This window comes from Schistocerca nitens, chromosome 6 (assembly GCF_023898315.1).
Source record: "Schistocerca nitens isolate TAMUIC-IGC-003100 chromosome 6, iqSchNite1.1, whole genome shotgun sequence".
NCBI classification, from domain to species: Eukaryota; Metazoa; Arthropoda; class Insecta; order Orthoptera; family Acrididae; genus Schistocerca; species Schistocerca nitens.
Window position 1 is genome coordinate 97,367,091 of NC_064619.1, and position 16,850 is coordinate 97,383,940.

Consider the following 16,850-nt stretch of genomic DNA (forward strand, 5'->3'; position numbering starts at 1 on the left):
AGCGCTCTCAGGAAATTGCTAACGTTACTTTGTTCCGTTTTCTTCATATGCATCTTTAGTACGTTATTCTGAACGTCTGAAAAAAAAGTTATATATATTACCTCCGTCATCTATTGTGCAAATCTGAAGAAAAGTACTGTTTGTAGGAGCTGTTTCAAACCACATTCCTCCACGACTCGATTTATGATTTGTTCTCATATTCGGAAAATTATTTTACGTATTTATTTCACCTGGAAAGGTTAGGGCCATTAGTCCCTCTCATGCGTTTAACCAGGCATTCTACGTATTTTAGTTCGCGTATATTTCAGTGAGTTTGTATACTACGTTTAGAAATTAAAAATTGCGGTGGTACAGGTAACAGATTACACATGCACACAGTTTATACCTCTACATGAAGAACAACCAATAGTGAAAGGTATACATTTTGAGAAATGGTTGTAAAAATGTAATTATAATGGTAAATAGTAGTTTGTTCGGAATTTGTGCCACTACCAGCAAGTTTGCATGCCTTAACACATGAGTGACACATTCTTTGGCTACCAGAGGTTGTATAATTGAGCAGCGCTCGAGTGAGTGGAGCAAATATCATTCTGGTTGCAGTTGTTAGCTGCTTCATGCAGTTGTCGGCCAAAGAGAGAGAGACTACTGTGTCTTGACAGAGCGAGGTGCTCGGATTGTGGACATGCCGCATGAGGAAGGAGTTATCATTTGAGATGTACCATGACACGTAATTAAGGAAAACAGATGATTTGATGTGATTTTCTAGGGAGACGGCTCATTTAGATAAAGGTATTCAGCAGTGAGCTTTATTTTCCACAAGAGCTAGTTAATAATTATTGTAATGCAAGGATTTCATTTTGACAATATGTACGTATTGGTATCCGAGTGAACGATCAGTCATGTGTTCAATATCCCAGTTGTCTACTTCCACGGTATAACTTTGACGCAAACTTTTGATTTCTCAGAATGAGCTACGTTTCATTACACTCAAACGCTATGTTAATACTTATGTAAAATATATACTAAATCTAAGATATTATCAGCGAATGTAATTTCATGAAGCATATTATTATCAGTGCACTGAACTTAGTACATATCCAGTTAATCTCTTCTGGAATGGAAATGTACATAAAACAATGTCTATTTATTATTCACTTACGTTACATATGTTTCAGGCAAGCATGGATGGTACTTATTAATGTAAAAAGACGCGCGCGCACACACACAGATGTCCATTTCTGGTTCATTTACTTTAGGACCAGAGACACTTAGCTGAGAACCATGTCGCGTGCACAGCTATGAAAATGATACTTGAGTGTGGGTTCACCCTGTGTCACTGCTATGGTTTTCATCGAAAACTAACTACATTCAATAAAGCTGACAGCAGAGGATGGGAGAGCGAATACTACTGTTACTTTGCCTGTTATGAATGACACGGTTGTCAGTGAAGGGACTGATTCTACTTCTGTCTTCAATAAATCTGCCCTCACCGACACTAATGCTGTTTCGTTGATATCTTTGGGTTATCAGTGGAGAATGTGGTCATTTTATTTACTTCCTGAGTCAACCTTTTGGTCTGAAGATACTTAACGTCCTCATTAACTCTAAAACGTTAAGCAAATACTATGTCCTTATCAAGACCAAGTAAGCTGCAAGTGACAATGGCATTAGTCGAACGTTTTCTCCACCCTACGAATGTCATTTCTCCACATGTATTTTACATGTCAATAAAGAAAAGCAAAGTCATTGTTTCTAGAGAAATCTAACTTTTGTTTCAACATTTGTGGGTTATTTATTTTATTATGTTTTTCAAAAAGTAATAGATTTTGTTATTCTTTCCTTATTATCTTACTGTTAGGTACTTAAACTACAGTATATACTACTGAGTCATTTAAAGCCACTCATTCTAAGTTCGTGTCCGCTCCCAGTAGTTCAGTGGTCAGGGCGACAGAATGTCAGTCCTATAGGACCGGGTCCGATTCCCGGCTGGGTCGGAGATTTTCTCCGCTCATGGACTGGGTATTTTGTTGTCCTGATCATTATCATTTCATCCCCATCGACGCACAAGTCGCCGAAGTGGCGTAAAATCGAAAGACTTGCACCCGACAAACGGTCTACCCGACGGGAGGCCCTAGTCACACGACATTTACATTTTACTCTGAGTTCGCCCTGAAATATTAGTCACAAACTTTTTTTTATTTTGAATGATATCTATATTTTTTTACTGTCGAAGAGGCATTTCCATTGCTTATTTTTGTCAGCTATACTTCTTAGGTCTACTATTTCAACTTACAATAGTATGTATTTTATTTTGGTTGCTGTTGCATTCACAACGATATGTAATTTTGGTAAGTTTTTCTTGAAATGTACAGACATCAACACACATAAATCTGGTCTGCTAACGAATTTTTTAAATATTCGTTGCTATTAGGAAGAAACATTTTCCAATCCTTGTTTATTAGGGTGGAGGTTAAGAAAGATATACACATTATGGGAAATGGTTATAACAAACTTAATTGTTATGAGAAATCCTAATTTGTTTGGAATGTTTATCACTATGTGCATCTTTGCATGCCTGAACACAAACGTGAAATATTCTTTGGCCACCACGTGTCGTATTGTTAAGTAGAGCTCTAGTGAGCGTAGGAAGTATCAGCCAAGCTGCAGCTGATAACAGCTGCGTGCAGTTGTCGGCCAGAGGACAAGAGCGTTGTGTTATTGCCGAGTGAGGTGCTCGGATTGCGAACCTGCCGCATAAGGAAGGAACTTTAATTTGAGATTCTCCACGAGGATAGAGGGTAATTCGATATGATTTTATAGAGACACGCTCATTTACAACAAAATAATGAACATTAAGCTATACTTGTTAGTAGCTGTAGTTAGTTATTATTGCAGTGAAAATATTTCATTGTGTTTAACAGTATGTACCTTCTGGTTTCCAGAGTGAATTATCAGTCATGTTCTCAGTATTGCCTAACACCCTCCACTGTTAATTAAAATGTATACTTCGTTTGGAAGGCAAAGAGTGAACTCAACTGTAAAAGTTTCATTGTGTTTAATCATATCTGCGTGTTGGTATCCAGGTAGAATTGTGAGACTTAGGTACAGCATTTTGATTGGTTTCCTCCCTTTACTGGTAGATAAAGTATTTCATTAACAAGGAACATTGTGAATCTGATATAATATAAAGATCAGAACAAAAAAAATTTTCATTATGTGTGACAGTCCAGAGGAGAAGTCATGAATTACGTTAGTACCAGTTATTATTGTCTCATTAAAAGAATTCTATATAATTTTCAAGTAATTTTCTATTCATTTATAAATAATCCAAGAAGATCATCCCAATATTAAGTGAAAGATAGATCTGAGGAAACCTACACTGTCGCGCATTGCGCTAGTACATAGAGAGTGAATCATTTTTTCAGAAAAAGAACAAAAGTTCAATTTACGAAAACAGCACAGAATAAAATTTTATACAACGGAAAATTGCCGCACAGTGATTTCTTTCAGCTCATTTTACACTGCAGAAGGATCAGAGCCGAGCTCTCTGTTACAGTGTAAGAAATAATTTTAGGGCCTAAATGAACTTTATGAGAGAAATTTAGGAACATTTTTCGTTATCAAAATTTCAGACAAATTATACAGAACGGTTTTCCTAATCAGGTAACATTTACAATACCTAACAGTTAGTCATTGCGTTTCACGATATAGTTATTCTGATTATTCTTGTGAATAGTTCTTTATTTTTAGTCTAGCTTCCAGGCAGTCAGATGCTTATCAGGTTAATAAAAATCGCCGTAATGTGCGCAGATCTGTTCATGTTGAAAAGCAGGGTATAAAAGGGATACTAGATCAGACGTTTCAATTAGGATTTAAAAGCACTGCTTTCAGACTGCTAGCGAATGGGTTAGATGTATAGACATTTCTCCAATTACTAATTGAAGGCATAAAAATTTGCAACAATTACAAATTACGATAAAATAGGTTTTTAACTGTATGTGCTATCAGAAATCGGCATAAGTAACAGCGATGCCGGAGGGATGGAAAGAGGAATGTGATTACACACATTTAATGATCTAACTGCAAATAAGAAGACGGCGTGGCTTATAGAGATAGGGAGCGAGAAAGGAGGATAATTGGGAGAAGACAGGAACATTAGGTTCACACTTTAACAGACGGGAAGTTGGTCTTACACGTTAATTTTGGGAAAACGCCATGACGGTTACAGAAGGAAGTACTTCAACGTCTTTCTAAAATCAGCAAGGCAGTGGAGTGTACCAGTGGCGGACGCACCGACAGCAGGTGTGTTAGCAAATGATTTTGTTTTGTTTTGTGAACAGGCGCACGTTGTATTGTTTTGTGAACAGGCGCACGTTGTGTACCAGATAAATGTGACTTACTGTTTCAATCATGATGGCATGGATGATGTTTAATCTCTAATACGAGATAATGGGATTCTTGAGCACCGAGGAACCGGCGAAGTAGACATAGCATGTGGAAACCACGCAATTTGACTGGCTGCAAACAACACTGACCGGCCGTGTGAAGCACTTACGTGGCCATATTGTTATTGAGCATACAACGCACTCAAGCTGACATTGTTTGTTCTGGCTGTCTTGTGTTTTCACTACGAGGCCTTGCTCGATTCTATCACAGTGAAGGTTCGCTGGAAAGACTGCCTGCGCAAGTACACGTTTCACTTCTTGTGGCAACATTTTCCAAAACATTTTTGATGGCATAGAGGCAAGCAGTAGTTTTGCGGCACACTGCGACAGTGTTCTCTATCTAAATGATAAGCCAAAACATTTTGACCACTTCCCATCGCATCGCTGGATTCCGGCACGTTTCGGGCACGTGACGCGGTATCAAAAGTATGTAAATGGAGCAGAAAAGGGCGGGGGTCACCCTAGCGAAGATACTAGCCAGTGGCGAAATCAATTGAGATAAGCGATTTTGACAAGTAGTAGATTATTATTACGCAGAGCCTGTGAACGAGTGTCTCGAAAAAGACGAAACTGGTCGAATGTTCAAGTGCTACTTTCTTGATCATCTACGGAAAGATATAGAAGAAAAGTGAAACTACCACTAGGTGTTAAATGGTAGGACGTCCACGACTCTTGACAGAACGTGAGGTTAGGTGGCTTGTCTGCTCTATAGAGTAGGATAGGTAGTGAACTGTGGCATCTCTGCCGAAAGAGAACAGTGCTGGTGCACGCACAAGTGTTTCGGAGCACACCATCCGTGGTACGCTATGGAACTTGGAGCTCCGCAGCACATCTTCGCAACGTGTTCACATGTTGACCCAACGACATGGTCAATTACGATTTCAGTGGTCACGGGACCATCGAGATTCGATCAATGGAAACGTGTTTGCTCCTCGGGTGAATCACATTTTTGCTACATTAGATTGATGATCTACTCCGAAAACACCGTCATCGATATGAGCGCCGTCTCGAAACGTTTACCGTGCGACTGACGCATTTGGGAACAGTATAATGCTGTGGGAGACATTCTCCTGCGCTTGCATGTAACCTGTGGCCCTAATCAAAGACACTCTGACATCTGTGAACGACTTACCTCCTTTCATGCTTGACTTCTTCCCCGACGGCCATGTCATCTTTCACCAGTATAATTGCCCATGTCTCGGAGCCAAAACCGTGCTACAGTGGTTTTTGAGGAGTATTATAGTGGACTCATGTGTGTGTCTCGGCGACCAAATTCGCCTGATGGAAGCCCCATGGAGCTCACCTCAGTTGCTGTCGGGCGCCATCACTGCGTATGCAAATTAGCGATCCATTATTTACGCTAATTATGTGACCTGTGCATACACATCTAACGCCACATACCTCCAGAGACATACCAAAAAACTGTCAGATCCCTGATATTAAGAGTTAGTGATGCATTTCCCTCCAAAGACGGACAAACAAGTTATTTAGCTGGTGGTCACATGGCTCATCAGTGTACACTCGTTCGACGTTACACCCAAGTTCTTCACCGTTTCTGGTTACTGTCGAGCTCAATAGGTGGCAGTTCCAGTTTCTAGAGGATAATTTACTTCAACTAATGCAATGCTTTCGCTATGCTGTTTTTAAAAACTGGACTGACATTTGTCATATAGGTCTAGGTCGCACAATTGTTTAGTGATTTGGTCGTGAACATCTTCCAGGGCTTTGGATAAAGCAAGTAATATGCTATTTTGTCGACTGCGGGTTCTTGATCTAAGAATGGATCGGCTTATGCTTCTTCTCCATGGTGTCAGATATATGTGACTCATGACAGAAAAATTAAATGTACCGCTTAACACAGGCACTAAGCGATCGGCGATATTTTCGAACATGCTTATGCTGATACCGTCGTTGCCTACGGCCTCAGAAGAGATTCTCACTGTTGTTTTTCTTGTTGTGATCGCTGTAACGTTTTTAAATGGAAGGAGTCGTTGTTAGCAACGCTGTTTGGGGGTTCTAGTGAGCGGTGGGTGAAGAAGTGCACTGAAGAATTCTTCAGTTCTTCGTTGAAATGTAGTGTCTTGGCTTTCCAACACGAAAGCTACGGAGATTCGTGAGTGTCGTATCGCTGCATACAAGCGAACGAGAGTGAATGCTCACGTATTTTCGTAGCTTTCTGTATTCCTCGCAGCGGTTCGATTTGCCATGTAACCTCAAATGAGAGCATCCCTATTGTTCAACACTTATTCAATTCAGTTACTGGCACTTTCCGAAGTATTGTGAATGTTTTATCATCCGTATGTTGACTGATAACAGTGGAGAACACATACCAACGCTCAGTAGGAGATCAGTGGAGTATGTGTCTTCATACACTTCTATTTTTCTACTGGACTGAACGTACCCCTATCCAATAGCTGGGGAAAGCTACATTCATTTCGCCCACACGTCGTAGGGTAGAAGGTAACACTTTCGATGTCCCCTATGCTCATTTGTGAAATGAACCTTAGCTGGCTTACTTGTGTAACAACCAGTTCTTTAATTAGCAAATTACCCTGATCCCTCCAAAACGAGCTTACTGATGTTCTAGTATTAATAGCTGCTGTACTGGTTCCCGAAATCTACACACAAAATATGTATTGTTGTTCAAAGTTCTGACCTCTGGTACGGAATATCCATTGAACCAATTGCTTGTGGCTGTATCTGTCCGTAAACGGTTGCTATTTATTTGAGTCGACCGGGTATCTGTTAGTTTGGGTGTAATTTTTTCTTTGTCTCAAGTTGTGAGACGAATGTACGTTAAAATAGCTACCAATTAAGAACATTTACCCTTGTGCGTGGTATTTGTTGCGTCATGTAACAGGAACAGGTACTGCAGCACTGTAATACAATGTAGAAATATACTGAACATAGCGGCGGAAAATTAGGGGAAGGTTCTCGCATCTGAAGATGGGCCGTGTACGGCGTCCGAACAGTGTGTCAGAGAAGGTGTGAGATGAAAATGACAGCAGGTTGTGGGATAAGCAAAAGTGTAATGACAATGTCTGCAAGAGGTGTGGATCATTCCATGTTAAAGATTACAAAAAAATTAAATTTACAGAGGTCATCGGAGTCTAGAGTTGATTTTCAATACTGTAATGTTTCCATAAGCTAAACCACCGTACAAGACGACCACAATTGTTAGATGAATGACGTCACGTTGCGTCTGCGTAGTCATAAGGGCAACTGAAGATCTGATGAGAGAGTTCGCTGTAGGTTAAATGAGGCACGTCAGGAAGCCATATCTACCAGCAATGAAAAAAGAAAAAAGAAAAAGAAAAGAAAAATGTGCCGATTGTGGTTCCAGAAGCTGACGACTAACATCGCAGGCAGTGCCTGTCCACGACTATTTGGAACTCAGCTTGTAATGGCTCTTTTTTAATATGTCATTGCCTATTTATTGACTGTACTTATCCTCTGCAAAGACTTATTCTCATTAAACTACCACCTTGTGTTGTCCACAACGATTCAAACTTAAAACTAAATTGGCCATTACATTAATGAAGACACAGACTCATTTCTCGGGTGTTAGCTACTGCACTGAAGTGAATGCAATATTGGTAGACGGACTTTGATTTGTGCGTTAGCACATTTGCATAGTGCGCGAGAATCGGTAGATATCCACTGTGGCACAGGGCTGATCCAAACCTTTGACGTTTACAGCAAACGCTTTCACTCACTCATTCATATTTCTTTCAGGTTTATTCACACGAATTTTCCCATTTTCTTCCTATCATTTCAATAATTTTCACTGTTGTGTTGAATTTATTTACACATTATTTTGGTCATATTCACATATTTCATTATTTTATGGTCGCTAGCCTGTATTTCGCGTACACCATATTGTATTTTCCTTACACAGCAGCCCCAGCTGTCTAAATTTAGTATCAAGTCTTATCTCTTGTGAGCTATACATGCCTGTTAGTAGCTATACTACGAGGGCAATCACAAACGTAAAATGTCCCGTGTTTTTAAATACAGAGATAACTGTTCATTTCCCACAAAAGTTACATTAATTTAAAGGTTGAAGAATGGTTATTTTCCTAGAGAATCGCCATTTTTGTTGATGCATTGTTGTAGACGCTGTGAAAGTTTTATTATGTCCTTGTCATATTTACTCGCCACCATGCCCTCAGGAAGCGTTGAACCTCGTTTTCATCGTGTCCTTAGAGCAGATTCGCCATCCAGTCAAATGTCCGTTCGTCCTTGGAAACGAGTGGTAGTCGCTCGGTGCCAAATCTGTGTGGTGGATGATTGACGACGTACCAACCAAAGTTGTGAAGCAGATCGGAGGTTGGACGGGTGACGTGTGGTCGGGTGTTGCCGCGGAGTATGCTGTCGACATTGCTGAGCATTCCTCTTCTCCGGTTCTGAACTGCCTTCTGAGTTCTTTCAGTTTTCCACATTACGTAACAGCGTTTATTGTTGTCCCAGCAGGCTGATAATCGACCAACTGTACCCCCTTCCGGTCACAAAATACAGTTGCCATGACTTTACTGGCAGACTGTGTTTTGAATTTTTTCAAGGCTTGAGTTGAGAGCGGTGACGTCATTTGCGCGACTGTTGTTTTGTCTCAAGCTTAAACTGGAACAACCAGGTTTTGTTACTCATGGCAAACGAGTCCAAAATGTTGCTGTTTTTGTTTGCTTAGTGCGAATTAATTACCACGAAGACTCAAGCCCTTCCCTTATTTGGACTTCTCTCAGTGTATTCTGTAACCATTTGGCACAAACCTTCCGCTAACCCGCGTATGGTGCTGCCGCCAACACCAGGAACCAGAATGCAGAGATCATCGAGAGTGATCCCCTGATCTTTACGCACAGTTTCCACAAAGGTCTTGTCGGGAACTGACAGACTACTGCTCCTTTCTTCTTCGGGAATTCCACTGTGACAAGTTGTGAACACCCTACACTATTTGCAAACGTGTTTGACGTTCATGACGACTGTTCTTACATTTCCAACAACTGGCGATGAATTTCAATCGTTTTAATGTCTTTTCTATTCAAAACTTGAAAAACTGCGCAAACGTCGAACCTGACGGTAGTGTTCTGCTTGATCTTCATTTTGAATGGTTGCCTAGCCAAGACATAGGATACGAGCGAAGTCTGCACATGCTTCTTTGGGAGTGGAGGAAACGACACACACAACAGTCTGGCTACAACACTGTTAACAATTTCTCTGTGTACCAAAAGTAGGAGACATTAATTTTGCGGTTACGCGCGTATTTCGTATGTCGCCTTGTCGGTCTTAAATTTGTTGGGTTATACTTTATTTTTGTCACTCGGTAATCAATCTTCATATTACAACTGATTCTGGTTTCTTGTTGCCAGTTTTCATTACTGTCCACATTTCATTTAAATACAAATACAGTGCCGGATACGCCAGTTAACAAAGAATGTTATTCATTTCCATGTCAAATTTTGATAGCTGTAAATATTTTTGTTAAATAAGGTTTCATTGTCTGTATGCGTTAATATCTTTCTAGGCTCTTTCAGTGTTTATTATCTCTCCCATTGGATTTCACCGCCGCTATACCCCATGTATTCTACTGCACTGAAAAATGATTTTATTAGGTCATTATTCTCCACTCTACTGTTCATTGGAACTTGTGACATCCCTCGAACACCTTCAACAAAAGCTGTAATCTCCCAATTGCAATCAATAATTATTCCATGTATTTTACTTTTAGTGTGTGAATAGACGCATATTTCGACATTTTATAAATATAAAAGCATTAAACAGCCTTTATACTTACTAGTCACTCCCACAATGTGCGCCAAACGGAAGAAGAGTGTAATTAACGGACAAATCTAATGAAATTGGTAGAAAAAAACCACCCATACACTTACACACAAACACAAACACACACACGTACACGCACGCACTTACGCGCGCGCACACACACACAGACACACACACACACACACATATATACACAAACACACTAAAACATAACATCAAACAAATAACTGACAATATAGCACAATTCAATAATAGTAGTTCAATATAGACTCTAAGAGAAAAAAACGACTCTCCACGAAGGGATTATCGGAATGTGACAGAAATCGATAAAAGTGATGAATACATAAGACAATCAAATTATTAAAATTTGAGAAAAATTGTACGATTTACTCAAGAGAAAGAGCTTCACAAATTGAGCAAGTCAACAAGGCAAGCAGTTGTTGGACTTGGCACAGACTGATGGACCTCTTGGTATACTGAAGGGTATCATTCTAAATTCTGACCGGTTAGTTAGTTAGATCGTCGAAATACCAAGCTGGCTGAAGTGCCCTAGCTGTAATATTCCAAACGGTTTCCATTGCGGAGGGATCAGGCGACCTTGCTCGCCTAGATGGGGTTTGGCAAGCGCGAAGAAAAGCGGTAAAAGCACTCGCATTGTGGGGACGGGAATTATCTTGCTGAAATGTAAGCTCATGATGAAACAAAAGAAAAAAAACAGGGGGGGGCGAGGGTAGAATGTCGTCGAGTAATGCTGCGGACGACAACCGAGGGACCGAGGGATCCTGTCCCACTATCCCCTATCCACACCGTCTCCAGACACACCTCCGCTGGTCATCGGAGCCGAGTTCCAATCAGGCCTCAGCAGTCTTCAGTGCAGGTTCAGTTCGAGCCCCGACGACCAGTGTCTGGTGATGCACCGGATAGTGGCGGGATACCAACATAGCTGTAGGCCGCCATACTGCCTGGCATCCAGAAGGGATGGTCTGGGGTGCCATTTCATTTCATTACAGGAGTGCTCTCGTTGTTATCCGGGGCACCTTACAGTACCGCGGTACGTCGGCGATATTCTACTACCCATTTTAACCCTTCATTGCAACGCAACCTGGGTTCACATTTCAGCAATATAATGCCTGCCCACACACGGCGAGAATTTCTACTCCTCGTCTTCTTTGGCTAAACTTACATTGTCCAACAAGGCTGCCGGATATTTTTCCATTTGATTTCTTTTAGGGCATTATGGAGAGTGTCCTCATATTGGAACATACGAGGGTGAGTCAAATGAAAACCTTAAACATTTTTTAAATATAATCCTCCAGCGCTTAATATGTGCACAAATTGATTTAGAAAAAAATTCTTTTGGTAGTCCGCGCAACCACTCATGCACCGCGTGGCGTACCTCTTCATCAGAACGGAACTTCTTTCCTCCCATTGTGTCTTTGAGTGGTTTAAAACATATGTGTAAGTAGGCTGTTTAGGTTTTTTTTTATTGGTAACGCCACGTAGCGCTCTGTATGAAAATCACTGGCTGTGCTGTGCGCTGTCTGTGGCTGGTTTGCATTGTTGTTGGCTATTGTAGTGTTGGGCAGTTGGCTGTGAACAGCGCGTAGCGTTGCGCAGTGAGAGGTGAGCCGCCAGCAGTGGTGGATGTGGGGAAGTGAGATGAATTTTTGAGAGCGGATAATCTGGACGTGTGTACATCAGAAACAGTACATTTGTAAGAATGGATGTCATGATCTGCTATATACAGGGTGTCCCAGCTATCTTGTCCACCCAAAATATCTCTGGAACAATAACAGCTATTGGAAAACGACTTTCACCGGTATCAATGTATGGCTGGGGTCCATGAATGTACATATTTGGAAACATTCTAAAACGAAAGCATACGTGTTTTTTAACACAAACTTATGTTTTTTTTAAATGGACCTCCTATATTTTTTCTTCAGCAATCCATAGCATGACAAAGGACATACACAATGGCGTTGATTGCATCGCAACATTCCCATTACATCCCGAGATATTAAGACGCGAAGTTAACGCTTGAAACATCCGACATGCGCTGCTAGCGCACGTCCAATAGCGTTTCCAATAGCTGTTATTGTTCCAGAGATATTTTGGGTGGACAAGATAGCTGGGACACCCTGTATATTATGACTATTAAGGTAAATACATTGTTTGTTCTCTATCAAAATCTTTCATTTGCTAACTATGCCTTATCAGTAGTTAGTGCTTTCAGTAGTTAGAATCTTCTATTTACCTGGCAGTATTGGGCTCGCTGTATTGCAGTAGTTCGAGTAACGAAGATTTTTGGTCCGCAACTCGTGGTCGTGCGGTAGCGTTCTCGCTTCCCGCACCCGGGTTCCCGCGTTCGATTCCCGGCGGGGTCAGGGATTTTCTCTGCCTCGTGATGACTGGGTGTTGTGTGATGTCCTTAGGTTAGTTAGGTTTAAGTAGTTCTAAGTTCTAGGGGACTGATGACCATAGCTGTTAAGTCCCATAGTGCTCAGAGCCATTTGAACCATTTTTTTTTTTTTTGAAGATTATTGTGAGGTAAATGATTGATGAAAGGTATAGGTTAATATTAGTCAGGGCCATTCTTTTGTAGGGATTTTTTGAAAGTCAGATTGCGTTGCGCTAAAAATATTGTATGTCAGTTTAGTGTTGACCAGAATAAGTAAAGAACGAAATGTCTGAGTACGTTCGGTTTTGCTCAGCTGTCTGAAAAGCAAATAACGTAAGGGATTTATCAGCTCAGTCATTCACTAATTTTTCTAAGGAGACGTTTCATATGGAAATCACTTGGTGATGAGGAATGGCGCCATTCCTTGCTCTCTCTCTTGGTTCCCAGTTGGTGAATGTGAACCTAGGTTTCGTCCTCAGTAACGATTCTTCCAAGGAAGCCATCGCTTTCTCGTTCAAAGCGCCGAAGAAGTTCTTCACAAGCATCAACACGTCGTTCTCTCATAGCAGGAGTCAGATGCCGTGGCACCCATCTTGCTGACACTTTGTGAAACTGGAGCACATCATGCACAGAGTGGTGTGCTGACCCATGACTAATCCGTAAACATACTGCAATGCTATTCAGTGTCACTCGGTGGTTTTCCCTCACTATGGCTTCAACTGCTGCAGTGTTCAGTGGAGTCAGATCTCGTTGTGGCTGACCTGGACGAGGAGCATCTTCCACTGAAGTCACACCGTTTATGAACTTCCTACTCCATTCGTAGACTTGCTGCTGTGACAAACATGCATCACCGTACTGAACCTTCATTCGTCGATGAATTTCAATAGGTTTGATACCTTCACTAGGCAAAAACCGAATAACAGAACGCTGTTCTTCCCTGGTGCATATCGCAAGTGGGGCGGCCATCTTTATACTGATAGTGCGACGGTATGTGTGCACCTGCACTATGCTGCCACATACAGGCCATTCTGCACGCTGTTTGTAGCACGCTTACCAACTACCGGCATAACGGCGCGAAATTTTCATTTGACGGCGCGAAATTTTCATTTGACTCACCCTGGTATATTCGTATGAAATTTAAAAACATGGCGATGGATAATTTCTAGTCAGTACTGTATTTAGTTGTCTATTTGTTGCATTATTACTGTAGTGCACACCATTAATCAGTAAGTGAAATCTAACTAAGCTGATGTACTAGGAAGAACGAGTTACATGTTCAACACATTTTGAAATAGAAACTACTGCAAAACCAACATAATTTTTACTTTAATTTGTTGTAAAACTTTAAGACATTCATTTTTAATGTCACATGATGCAGGGAAAACACCTCCTTCAGTTTCAAGGTATAAGAGGGTGTACGAACAAAAAAGTATGTCTTAACTGTTCACAATTATATAAACAGTTCTAAAAAATATACTATTTTACTCACCCTAAAATTCTATACCTGGAGTACTACCATATATTCCAAATAGCTTTACGTTGTTATACAGCACTTAAATGTGTAGAACACTAAATACAAATAATACTCAAAATGCAACTTCATGTCCAAGGAAACCATGAGATATGGTGGAAACTACGTATGCCGGTCTCTAATGCGCATTCGTTTGTGTATTCCAAAATGAGTCACTAGACTAGAATTCCTAATTACACAATCCTGTAGGCAAAACACTCTCCCCTACTTCATATTGAAACTTGCAATTAATTCACGAGTAAGTTTTCCTTCAGCATACAGATGTCCTTCCCTTTTACAAGGTTTAATGCGTTACTGAGGTACGGTAGGGCTCTGTGCGGTCATGTGTGTGTTAGAGGTGAAGATCCGGGGTGGTGTGGTTGTTTGCTGTGATAGCAGAGTGAAACGGGTTCGCAGTTTAATCCTCTCGCCCGCTGCACGAATGAAGAACGAAATCAAGCCCCGGGCTTAGCGGCTGTTGGAAACACAGCTTTGCTTTCTGCGAGGCGCTTGCTTTCTGGCGCACAAATACCACAGCGTCCACCTCTGCGACGTCACTGGCGTTCTTGTTAACTGGAAGGAATCTCCATTCCACACAATCCAACTCGTCAATATCACAGGCTCGATCACATGATGCTAAATAGTGACGTTTAAACGAAAAATATTCCCGCGAGAATCTCACCGCCTCTCTATTAGCCGATCGCGATATGAATGACGAATTCTATCTGTTGTGGCTGAGGTCATGTAGTCCTGACACAAGGGAATTTAACAGTCATTTATTTCTAGTAAATAAATTTGGCAGTGTGGATCCTTGCTGAAATAATATAGAATTTAAATATTATTTGTGGCTAATAAACTCTCAAGATATCGTAAGTATTTAATATTACTATGATATGAGGTCCCTATGAAACACTGCACAATTAATTATGTTCGATAGACGGAACCCTCACTTTTGGTTATTCCACTAATCATATTACTCAGGTTTCTGTCACCATGTAACGAGTTTGTAAACCGGAAGACGAAGAAGGCGTCAGATTGTTATCTGGTAGTCTGTTAGAAACACAAATTGTCGGTTGTACAAACGTCGTAGTATTAAAACTGACCTTGGGCGATTTGATTCCGTAAGAAGTCCTACTGCAATCTTACATCTCATTTCGTTACTTTGATTACAGGCTCGATTTTTTTTCTTTATATAAAGCCGTCGCAGTACTTCGGGCATCCTTTGAAATGTCATGCAGGATATCTACATCTACATCTCCATCTACATGGATACTCTGCAAATCACATTTAAGTACCTGGCTGAGGGTTCATCGAACCACCTTCACAGTTCCTTATTATTCCAATCTCTTATAGCGCGCGGAAAGAATGAACACTTATATCTTTCCGTACGAGCACTGATTTCCTTAATGTTACCATGGTGGTCATTCCTCCCTATGTAGGTCGGTGTCAACAAAATATTTTCGCATCGATGGACAAAGTTGGTGAATGGAATTTCGTGAAAAGGTTCCTGGCAACGAACAATACCTTTCTTGTAATGATGTCCAGCCCAAATCCTGTATCATTTCAGTGACACTCTCTCCAATATTTCGTGATAATACAAAACCTGCTGCCCTTTTTGTACTTTTTCGATGTACTCCATCACTTCTATCTGGTAAGGATCCCACACCGCGCAGAAGTATTCTAAAAGATGACGGACAAGCGTGGTGTAGGCAGTCTCCTTAGCAGATCTATTACACATTCTAAGTGTTCTGCCATTAAAACGCAGTCTTTGGTAAGCCTTACCCACAAAATTTTCTATGTGTTCCAATTTCAGTTGTTCGTAATTGTAATTGCTAGATATTTAGTTGAATTTACGGCTTTTAGATTTGATTGCTTTATCATGCAACCGAAGTTTAACGAATTTCTTTCAGCACTCATGTGGATGACTTCACACTTTTCGCTATTTAGGGTCAACTACCAACTTTCGCACCATGCAGATATCTTTTCTAAATCGTTTTGCAATTTGTTTTGATCTTCTGATGACTTCATTAGTTGATAAACGAAAGCGTCATTTACAAACAACCGAAGATCGCTGCTTATATTGTCTCTCAAAGAATTAATATAGATAAGGAACAGCAAAGGGCCCATAACACTGCCTTGGGGAACATCAGAAATCACTATTCTTTTACTCGACAAGTTTCTGTCAATTACAAGGAACTTCGATTTCTCTGATAGGAAATCACTAATTCATTCACATAACTGAGACGATATACCACAATCATAAATTTCACTACAAGCCGCTTGTGTGGTACAGTGTCAAAAGCCTTCTGGAAATCCAAAACTACGAGATCGATCTGAAATCCCTTGCCAACAGCAGTCAACACCTCATGCGAATAAAGTTCTAGTTATGTTTCACAAGAACGATGCTTCCTAAACCCATATTGACTGTGTCAATAGACCGTTTTCTTCGAGGTAATTCATAATGTTCGAACACAATATATATTCCAGAATCCTGACGTTAATGACATGGGCCTGCAATTAAGTGGATTACTCCGATTAGCCCTCTTGAATATTGGTGTGACCTGTGCAACATTCCAGTCTTTGGCTACCGATCTTTAGTCAAGCGAAAGGTTAAGTGTGGAGCTAATTCATCAGCATAATTCTCAAAGGAAACTAATTAGTATACAGTCTGGACCAGATGACTTGCTTTTATTAAGTGATTTAAGTTGCTTCACTACTC